The sequence below is a fragment of the Anolis carolinensis genome, chromosome 3 (assembly GCF_035594765.1).
Source record: "Anolis carolinensis isolate JA03-04 chromosome 3, rAnoCar3.1.pri, whole genome shotgun sequence".
NCBI classification, from domain to species: Eukaryota; Metazoa; Chordata; class Lepidosauria; order Squamata; family Dactyloidae; genus Anolis; species Anolis carolinensis.
This window is the reverse complement of record NC_085843.1, coordinates 55,581,925-55,594,104: the sequence shown is the minus strand read 5'-3', so window position 1 is coordinate 55,594,104 and position 12,180 is coordinate 55,581,925.

Below are 12,180 nucleotides of genomic sequence, written 5' to 3'. Positions count from 1 at the left end.
ACAATTTTTTACCAGCCATTATGACAATCTTTAGACTTCTGTTTTCTATCCTCTTGTGGTCCATATGGTTGATCCTCCTGTCCTTCACTTCCACTTTGATATATATCGTTCTTGTTACAGCGTCTCTTCCTCTCAGTAACGTGGCATCTCACTAAGATGACCACTGCTTCTCTATGCAGATTTTTCTGACTGGGTTCATACCAAACCTGTTGACAGATCTTAACCTCCTGACTGAAGTCTTCATGTAAATCTTCGAGTTTTCATAGGAGAGTAGATTTTGATTGAGCCTTAGAAGCAACTTCTTGACAGTAAGAGCAGTTTGGCAATGGAAATAATTAAAAAGAGAGGTGGTGGGGTCTCTTTCTCAGGATGTCTGAAAAAAGAGACTGGACAAATATCTGCTGGAATGCTTTAGCTGAAGATTCTGCATTGCATGCAGTGGCTCATGAAAACCCTTCCAACTCTATGATTCTATGCTATTATATTATATTATATTATATTATATTATATTATATTATATTATATTATATTATAATCAGAGGAAGGCAAGGGCAAACAAACTTTGAACAAAAGATATCAGAAACAACTTGAAGGCACACAATATATTTTACTATTATATTATCTGTATATATAAAAGGGTAGTGACATTTCAGCCTAGGACAAAACAACAAAACTACACGTCCCAGAAACACTAAACTTGGCAGCACAACCCCTCATCCATGCCTCTACGTTCATACCACAAACAGCTCCAGCTACTCCAGAAAACGGCCAGGCTTTGAGGCTGCAAGGCTATTCACTGCTATCTATATACAGTAGAGTCTCACTTATCCAACATAAACGGGCCGGCAGAATGTTGGATAAGCAAATATGTTGGATAATAAGGAGAGATTAAGGAAAAGCCTATTAAACATCAAATTAGGTTATGATTTTACAAATTAAGCACCAAAACATCATGTTATACAACAAATTTTACAGAAAAAGTAGTTCAATAAACAGTAATGCTATGTAGTAATCACTGTATTTATGAATTTAGCACCAAAATATGATGATATATTGAAAACATTGACTACAAAAATGTGTTGGATAATCCAGAACGTTGGATAAGCGAGTGTTGGATAAGTGAGACTCTACTGTATATAAAAGGGTAGTGACATTTCAGCCTAGGACAAAACAACAAAACTACATGTCCCAGAAACACTAAACTTGGCAGCACAACCCCTCACCCATGCCTCTATGATCATACAACAAACAGCTCCAGCTACTCCAGAAAACGGCCAGGCTTTGAGGCTGCAAGGCTATTCACTGCTATCTATATATATAAAAGGGTAGTGACATTTCAGCCTAGGACAAAACAACAAAACTACACGTCCCAGAAACACTAAACTTGGCAGCACAACCCCTCATCCATGCCTCTACATTCATACAACAAACAGCTCCAGCTACTCCAGAAAATGGCCAGGCTTTGAGGCTGCAAGGCTATTCACTGCTATCTATATATATAAAAGGGTAGTGACATTTCAGCCTAGGACAAAACAACAAAACTACATGTCCCAGAAACACTAAACTTGGCAGCACAACCCCTCACCCATGCCTCTACGTTCATACAACAAACAGCTCCAGCTACTCCAGAAAACGGCCAGGCTTTGAGACTGCAAGGCTATTCACTGCTATTCCACCTGGCCAACAAAGGATTCCCATAAGCCACAGCAACACGTGGCCGGGCACAGCTAGTACTATTATATTGAAGAGGGGAAGCTGGGAAGACATTTCCATATTGTCTTCTGTGCCATCAGCTGGAGGCCCCTCCCCCCAATAACGTGCTATGCTAAATATATAATATGTGTGTATGTGTGTGTGTGTGTGTGTGTGTATATATAGTATATAATATATAATATAATTTACAATAATAAATAAGAATATATTGTACATACATGAAATATTGATAATATTATAATGTAATGCAATATAATACTAATAATAATATAATATAATAATATTAATTATATATTATTTATTACATATAATATTACTGTAATATTACAGTATAGTGGTGTGATGCAACATGCTGGTATATAGTGCTAGTGTTGTGCTGTGCTAGTGATATAATACACTGTTTGTAAATAATATTATTTGTAAGATGCTCTGAGTCCCCTTCGGGGTGAGAAGGGCGGAATATAAATATAATAAATATATAAATATATAAATAACAACAATTGGAATCTTCAATGCACAAAATTTGTACTACAATATTGCAACACTGTCCCAACCTAAACAATCTTTACAAGTTTGGTATTTGGATTAATCAAATAAAGTTTTATCTTCACTGCTACCAATTCGATTTTCAACTTCCCACTCTCATCAAGGAAATATAATCCATTGTCTTCAAATGTCTCTGCAAGTGAAAAAATGTGTAAGCACTTGTGGTTTTTCATAGCTGTTTCCGCTTGCTCTTTAGCATTCTTCATAAATATCCTTTATCTTTCTATATCGTCTCACTGAAGAGTTTCGTATTTTATACCCCTAAAATCCCTATCAGTTACAGAAACAGATCCAATTGACAAGTCCTTTCTGTTAATATTGATCTTTGTTATACTTCTGAGTAATTTCATTCACCCTCAAAAAACACAAATTCAAGATTCCTCAGGCTGTCTGTTATCGGGAAGTTTTTCATATTTGATTTTTAAGGTATTATTTATTTAAATAGACCACCCAATAAGAAGAAAAAAATGTGGAAGTCTTAAAAATTAAAAGAATAAATCAGGTGAAAAAAGTGACACAATGCAATCAAAACACTGCTGTATTGTTTTAAACTAAATTGTTTTTATATCTTTGTAAATTGCATTTTTTAAAACTGAAGGTTTGACTTGTTTAATACTGAGAATAGTTTTAACTCCATTCTAATATTTACTGATGGTATGTTTTGATTGCATTGTTCTTTTAAATTGTAAGCGACTTCAGAATTCAAATTTCGGGAGAAAGGAATGACACAAAGAAACATAATAACAACAACATACATTAACATAATAACAATATTAATGAGATTTTCAAAAAACTAAATTCAAGAAAAGAATAAAGTGATTTGTGTTGTGTTTTCAGTTTCCACAAGAACTACGGGTTCGGAACCAGGCATGTCAAGCTTCCCAGAAAGCCAGATGAGACACAGACAGGTTGAAGGTCAAATCAGAAGTTTCTTCTCAATGGCCAGTGGAGAGAATGTCAGCAGAGAAAGCTCTCCGAAGAACTGACATACTGCAATTGTAAATACAGAGCCAATTTATTACATTTGACCGCTATGAAAGATTCTTGCACTGACTTCTGATTAGCCTAGAATGTGTTCAGCTAGGATCTGGTTTGTGGTTAGTTTTAGATTTTCTTCGACATCATTGCTGATTGATCTTTGTTGTGGCAGGAAACTTAAATAAATGCAATTGGATTATTTGAAGAGTATATTCATTTAATGATCCACCCCCAAGTGGGGTGAGATTGGAAACGAATGCAGAATGGCAATCAATGATGGGCTTAATGTTCTGGCTCTGATGAATACAATGGTGTTAGTCCAAATAAACAATGGGTGTGTTGTCAAAAGCTTTCATGGCTGGAATCACAGGGTTGTTGTGTGTTTTCCAGGCTGTATTTATTTATTTATTTGTTACATCCTTTCTACCCTGCCCTTTTCACCCATCAGGGGACTCAGGGCAGCTTACAATATGAGCATATACATCAAAACAGTTTACATCATGTTTAAAAATCCGTTTAAATTAAAAATTACATTAAAATTAAGAGCTCACGTTAAAAACCTACATAATTATACATATAAATATACATTCAGGCGCGTTTCAAGTCCAAATGTATGGCCATGTTCCAGAAGCCTTCTCTCCTGATGTTTCACCCACATCTATGGCAGGCATCCTCAGAGGTTGTGAGGTATATTTCTCACAACCTCTGAGGATGCCTGCCATAGATGTGGGTGAAACATCAGGAGAGAAGGCTTCTAGAACATGGCCATACAGCCTGGAAAACACACAACGCAAACAATGGGTGCCTTAGAGTGATTGTCACCTCAATGGGAGCCACAAGTAAGGGTTTGGTTTGGAGCATAGGTGAGGAAATATTTCCAGATCATATTAGGAGAAATGAAGGCTTGTTTCCTGGGGTCCAGGGTATGTTGGGCAACATTTCAAGGTAATTCATGAAGGGATATCACAGGGCAAATCCAATACAATGCCACCAAGGACTCAGTGCCACAGTGGATGATGAAGCGGCAGCATATCCTCGTGAAGCTGGAAATGTTAAATATCCTCTGTGTTTCTGTCTGTATGTTGTATGTCTAATGGCATTGAATGTTTGCTATGTATATGTACATTGTGAACCACCCTGAGTCCCCTTCAGGGGAAGAAGGTGTGATGACTCATGGGCCTTGTAGTCCTGTTCCTAGTACTATTGTGGCAGACGAAGAGGAAAACATGGGATTTCCACCGGTTCAGCCAGAATCGGAGCCCCTGCACCTGGAGGATGTTTGCCCTCAAGAAGTCAGCCAAACAAGCCTTGGGCAGAATTCTCCCCCGTTTTCCCGAAAAGACAATTATAATAGAGTAGAGGAGCTAGGGAGGCTAATCGCCGGAGTCTCAGAATCGCAGCCAAACAATTAGCAGATTAGGTCTGCTTCCCTTGGGAAATTCTAAGGAGTCATGCATCTGGACGGAGTTGAGTTTCACTTCTCGTTCTCCAGGGAAAGGGTTCTTCTGGTGGGAAACGAGACCCTATTTAGGTGTTTTGCCGCAAAGGAAACCTTGCGGAGTCAACTCGTCAGCTTGAGGAGTGAGATCGTGTGTGGATTTAGTAATCCCAGTTCCTTGTTTCCCGGACCAAGTTCCAAGTCTGCCTTGTTTCACGTTTGACCGCGGACCTCGCCACGGACCTTGTTCTTGCTTCTTGTTGCCTCGTATCAAGTCTTGTTTTGCCAAGAATCTAGTTTGTTCTCCAGCCTTGTTGTCAAGCTTCAATGGACTAAAAGACCTTGTCATCTCCCCACACTATTGCTTGGCAAAGTGTGTGTTTCGGTTAATGGATTATAACTTTGGACTCTAATATCACATATTGGACATTATTTTCCTGGACTGTATTTGACCTTTCCTGAAAGGTCTACTTCTGAACTATATTCTTCACTTGTTTTTATTGACTTTATATATTCCTTTAATAAAGATATTAGATAGAATCTGGCCTCTGCGCATGGTTATTGGTGTTCTGTAGCCTGGGTCTTGACAGAAGGGTGGAATATAAATACTGTAAATAATAAATCTTATCCACATCAAGTAGTAACAACAATGCTAATTAAATCCCCTTCAGTTCCAGGATGGAACACAATAAAATTGTGAAAAATACAAAGGAAAGTAAATATTTCTGCAAGGAAATAGTTTCAAAATGTCAGATTGGATTTCTTTTCTTGGATTTTAAAAGGTTGTTCTTCGAAGATGAAATAATTCAGCCCTGTGGAATAATGCTGCACATAACTATATATACCGGAGAATAAAATTAAGTTGTTTTATAACTTCATTAGCAAATATTACAAGGTCTATATCAATACTAGTACTCTCTGTGTGTATGTGTGTGTGTAAATATAAATCATCTTCAGAGAAGGCTATCTGTCCTTCAAAAACAACAGCTTGCAATGTTTATATCTTAATGGAAGATGTTGATTAATGAGGCCATAAAATCAGGTATTTGGATATTTACAAGGTTTGACAAGCATCCTACTTGAAAATTAGTCACGGTAATGGGGTATATATCAATTTTTCAGGGGTCTGATTTTTCTCCCCCAGCCCCATAGAAAAACTTTTCTAAAAAGTGAATATTTTTATATGTCAGAGTAAAAAACTAAATCTCCGGAGTTTTGTCTTGATATGTCTGTCTGCCGTGCAATTGCGTTCCTTAATGAATGCTCAGGGCTCCCTTTCTAATTTTGGAATTGAGTAAAATGAATTTGCAATTGTTAGTCATTGGAGATTACAGTTAACACGAAGCCCTCCTACTGTTTATGTCTTATGCAAACAGTGTCTACTTAACAATGCCCATTGCAGCTAATTTGCAACTACAGAACTCAAAAATATTGCCTTGTAAAGTTTTAATAGAGCCCCATGCAACTCAATTATCCATTATTGGCATTTTTTCTCCCGGGACGATTAGTTGGAGGAAACTGGTGAACTCTGAAGTAAGAAAATCTCAGATGGAAAGCAGATTAATTATCTATCAAGAGATTGGGATCGGAGGAATGGACAACTCCCCTGACTCACCTTTGAGCAACCTGTTTTTCTTTGTAAAAAGATATTCCTTTGCCTGGAATTATCTCATTTAAAGTTTTGTTGGAGACTTCTCTCTAACGAGACTAGTTCCTATTCAAAGTTCATTCAGGAAGGAGTGAAGAATGAGTTTTTCCACTCAAGAAAGCACTCTTCAAATTCAGACGGTGCTTTTGGCGCACCTTAATAGGTCTCATGGTATTACTAGGTATTTTTTGGGCAGGCTGTTAATTTATTTTCTTTATCTATTCATACAAATTCTTAAGTTTCCATAAAGTCATCCACTTTCATCTCCAAAAGGAAAATATAGATAATTGAAAATCAGCACGGAATCTCAATACCGTGTATTGTAATAGGCAAAGGTAAAGGTTTTCCCCTGATATCAAGTCTAGTTGTATCCGACTCTGGGGGTTGGTGCTCATCTCCATTTCTAAGCTGAAGAGCCAGCGTTGTCCGTAGACACCTCCAAGGCCTTGTGGCTGGCATGACTGCATGGAGCATCGTTACCTTCCCACCGGAACAGTACCTATTGATCTCCTCACATTTGCATGTTTTTGAACTGCTAGGTTGGCAGAAGCTGGAGCTAACAGTGGGAGCTCACCCCGCTCCCCAGATTCGAACCGCTGACCTTTCAGTCACTAAGTTCAGCAGCTCAGTGGTTTAACCTGCTGCACCACCGGGGTACCACCCAATAAATTTTGCTCAGGTAAAAATACAAAACTGTAGATGTGAGACACCTCTGGAAATTTAAGACTCTGGAAGATTAGAAGACAGCTGAGAAAAGAAGACATTATCTTCATCAGTTAAGGGAATATTTATCATATAATAACATGAAGGATGCAGGTAGGCATGGGCAAACTTTGCCATCCAGGTGTTTTGTACTGGAGGAATTGTGGGAGATTAAGTCCAAACTACCTGGACGGCCGAAGTTTGCCCATGTCTGAGTGCAGATAACCTCTGCTGGGAAAATCCTCGCAAGAATCCTTGCAAACGGCCTTCTACCTGTCTCAGAAGACACCCTCCCAGAATCCCATAACGGCTTCCTCCCCTCCAGAGGAAGAGTGGACATGATCTTCACTGCAGGACAACTCCAAGAAAAATGCAGGGAACAAAATCAACCTTTGTACGTGGCATTCATTGATCTTGCAAAGGCATTTGATACAGTGAATCGCAGTGCTCTCTGGACCATCTTCCAAAAAATCAGATGCCCTGACAAATTTGTGAACATCCTGTGGCTCCTCCGTGATGACATGACGGCAACAAACTTGGACAGCAATGGCTCCCAAAGTGACCCATTTAAAGTGGAATCAGGTGTCAAACAGGGATGTGTCATTGCCTCAACCTTATTTTCCATCTTCATTGCTATGATACTTCATCTTGTTGATGGGAAGCTTCCCATTGGAGTGGAAATAATGTATCAGACAGATTTTATTTATTTATTTACAGCATTTTTATCCCGCCCTTCTCACCCGAGGGGACTCAGGGCGGCTTACAAAGATCGGCAAAATTCAATGCCCAAAATACAGTCATTAAAAGCAAAAACAATACATACAAATTAATCAATAAAACACTATTAAAACACATTATAAAATTTAAAACATCTGTGTGATTGAAACCATTCATCCAGGACCTCGTGCTTAAACCTTGATTCAGACCATGTCGATTTAGGTGATTTTTCATTGAATGCTTGGGCACACAGCCATGTCTTTAAAGCCTTACTAAAGCCCAGAAGAGTTGGGGCTTGTCGGATGTTGCTAGGGAGGGTGTTCCACAGCCAAGGAGCCACTACCAAGAAGGTCCTGTCCCCCTGCTGTGCTTGCGAGGCCAGTAGGACCGAGAGTAGGGCTTCTCCGGATGATCTTAGAGTTCTAGGTGGCTCATAAAAGGAGATACGTTTGGACAAGTAATTTGGGCCAGAACCGTTTAGGGCTTTATAGATCAAAACCAGCACTTTGAATTGGGCTCGGTAGCATATAGGCAGCCAGTGGAGCTGGCTTAGCAGGGGGGTGGTACGCTCCCTGTATGCCACCCCAGTTATTAATCTGGCTGCCTCCCGTTGTACTAGTTGGAGGTTCTGGGCCGTCTTCAAAGGCAACCCCACGTAGAGAGCATTGCAGTAATCCAAATGGGATGTAACCACACCGTGGACCACCATGGCCAAGTCAGACTTCCCAAGGTACGGGCGCAGCAAGCGCACAAGTCTCAATTGTGCAAATGCTCCCCAGGCCACCGCTGAAACCTAGGGTTCCAGGCTCAGTGATGAGTCCAGAAGAACACACAGATTGCGAACCTGCGTCTTCGGGGGGAGTGCGACCCTATCCAACTGTTTGGCCCTACGACTGACCAGGAGGACCTCTGTCTTGTCTGGATTCAATTTCAATTTGATGGCAAGCTATTTAACCTCAGCAGACTGAAAGCTAAAACCAAGGTCACAACATATGTTATAGAACTCCAATATGCTGATGACAACGTAGTCTGTGTGCATTCAGGAGAAGATCCACAAGCCACTCTAAACACCTTTGCAGAAGTATACAAGAAGCTTGGCCTCTTATTGAACATCGAGAAAACCAAAGTGCTCTTCCAGCAATCATCAACCAATCCCTCTGCAATGCCAGAAATATAGCTTAATGGTGTAAGATTAGAAAATGTTGACCATTTCCGCTACCTTGGCAGCCACCTCTCCACAAAAGTCAACATTGACACGGAAATACACTGTCTGAGCTCTGCGAGTGCAGCGTTTTTCCGAATGAAGCAGAGAGTGTTTGAGGATTGGTACATTTGTAGGGAGACCATGGTGCTTGTTTATAAAGCTATTGTAATCCCAACCCTGTTATATTCCTGTGAAACGTGGACAGTCTACAGACGTCACACTCAGCTCCTGGAATGATTCCATCAGGGTTGCCTCTGAAAAATCCTGCAAAGCTCTTGGGAAGACAGGCGGACAAATGTCAGCATGCTGGAAGAAGCAAACACCACCAGCATTGAAGCAATGTTCCTATGCCATCAAATTCGCTGGACTGGCCACGTTGTCCGAATGCCCGATCACCATCTCTCAAAGCAATTATTTATTTATTTCCAGTATTTATATTCTGCCCTTGTCACCCCGAAGAAGACTCAGGGAGGATCACATTGCACATATAAGGCAAACATTCAATGCCATAACATAGAACAGAGACAGACGCAGTCACGGGCTGGCCTCGAACTCATGACCTCTTGGTCAGAGTGATTTGTTGCAGCTGGCTGCTAACCAGCCTGCGCCACTACCCAGGCTGTACTCCCAACTCAAGAACGGAAAACGGAATGTTGGTGGACAGGAAAAGTGATTTAACGATGGGCTTAAAGCTAACCTTAAAAACTGTGGCATAGATACCGAGAACTGGGAAGCCCTGGCCCTTGAATGCTGAAACTGGAGGTCAGCTGTGACCAGCAGTGCTGTGGAATTTGAAGAGGCACAAATGGAGGGAGAAAGGGAGAAATGTGCCAAGAGGAAGGCATGTCAAGTCAACCCTGACCAGAATAACCTTTCACCCTGAAACCGATGCCCTCACTGTGGAAGAACATGCAGATCACGAATAGGGCTCCACAGTCACCTATGTATCCACCACCAAGACTTGGAAGGCTATCATATTCGGACAACAAGGAATCGCATAAAAAAATAGGTTGCAACTTTAATATCTTAAATCTTGTCAAGACGTACAGCAGAATTCAATGCAAGCCTATTCAAAAATAAGTAGTACTAATGGATTCAGTGATTCATTCAATCCAATAAATATTATGCCTAGGATATCAGCCTCAATGTGTACGAGAATGATTACTAACAAAGTATTGCTTTGGCTTGTTTATGTATAGAAGGAATATTTAAGTATGTTTGTTCCGAAGGAAGTGTTGCTTAAGTCTGCAGTCCTAAAGGGGCAATCATGAGTTTTTACACTCATAACACAAATATTTAATTGTATTTTTTAACCATTTTTATGTTTATATGTATATGTATTCACCTTTTAAATTCTATTGTAGCATGCCACTGTTAGACGCCATGAGTCCCTATGGGGAGAAATGTGGGATTAAAATAAATACATAAAACAACGGTAGGCTTTCATGGCCGTAATCACTGGGTTGCTGTGAGTTTTCTGGGCTGCATGGCCATGTTCCAGAAGCATTCTCTCCTGACGTTTTGCCCACATTGATGGCAGACATCCTCAGAGGTGTGAGATCTGTTGGAAACTAGGCAAGTGGGGTTAACATATCTGTGGAAAGTCCAGATTGGGAGAAAGAGGTCTTGTCTCTTTGAAGCAAGTGTGAATGTTTCAATTGATTACCTTGATTAGCATTGAAAAGCCTTGCAGCTTCAAAGCCTGGCTGCTTCCTGTCCAGGGGAATCTTTTGTTGTAAGGTGTTAGCTGGCCCTGATTGTTTCTTGTCTGGAATTCCCCTTTCTTCTGAGTGTTGTTATTTATTTACTGTCCTGATTTTAGAGTTTTTAAATACTGGTAGCCAGATTTTGTTCATTTTCATGGATCCTCCAGTCTGCTGAAATTGTCCACATGCTTGTGGATTTCAATGGCTTTGCTGTGTAGTCTGACAAGGTGACTGTTAGCGTGGTCCAGCATTTCTGTGTTCTCCAATAATATGTTGTGTCCAGGCTGGGTCATCAAGTGCTGACTTCTCAGGTTGAGTTACTCTGAAGTGCCTTTCATGTTCCTTGAATCGTGTTTGGGCATTGCTGCTGCATTTGCTGGTCCCTATGTAGACTTGTCCACAGCTGCATGATATACGGTAGACTCCTGCAGAGGTGAGAGCATCCCTTAGCATTTGTTGGATTTTCTTCATGGGCCTGTACATAGCCTGTAGCGTAGGTTGTTTCTTCATTGGCTTCCCTATGTGGTCAGTGGTTCCCTAGATGATGTATGGTAAGAACACTTTTCCTCTGGGTGGATCTTTGTCCTTACTCTCGTGGCTTGTTCTTGGCCTTGCAGCTCTTCTGATGTCTGTGGTGGAGTCTCCATTGGCCTGTAGAGTCGAGTTTAGGTGGTTCAGTTCACTCCCTCCCGAGGGAGATCAGGCTAGCTCCTACCTTCCAAATCTTCCTCACACAATTAAAGACCTGGTTTTCCGACAAGCCTTCAGTCATGTTTAGACTCTTTTATAATACAGATGAGTACTGTTAAGACTCTTTTTTAACACTTTACAATTATGAGATCAAAACCGCTGTTTTATCTACAGCAATTGCTATGTTTTTACTGGGGGTACTGTGAATTTATGATGTTATATTGACTGTTTATTGCCTATGTTTTGTTTTGCACTTGTATTTTGTGTCACACCTTGAGTGTTTTGTGAAGGTGGTGAGATACAAATAAAGTATTATTATTATTATTATTATTATTATTATTATTATTAAAGGGGGTGGGGGTTGCAGTTTCTTTTTGCACCATTTGCCAGGGCTTTGACTGATTTGATTTTTTTGACTTGCCTCCAACAGACAAAAGACTTCTTTCTTCCACCCTGGACCTTCCACAGATATATAAACCCCACTTGCCTAGTCTCCAACAAACCTCACAACTCCTGAGGATGCCTAAAATAGATGTGGGTGAAACGTCAGGAGAAAATGTTTCTGGAACATGGCCACCCAGCCTGGAAAACTCACAGCAACCCAATAAAACAACTACAGTAGAGTCTTGCTTATCCAATGTAAACGGGCCGGCAGAACGTTGGTTAGCAAATATGTTGGATAATAAAGAGAGATTAAGGAAAAGCCTATTAAACATCAAAATAGGTTATGATTTTACAAATTAAGCACCAAAACATCATGTTATACAACAAATTTGACAGAAAAAGTAGTTCAATATGCAGTAATGCTATGTAGTAATTACTGTATTTACGAATTTAG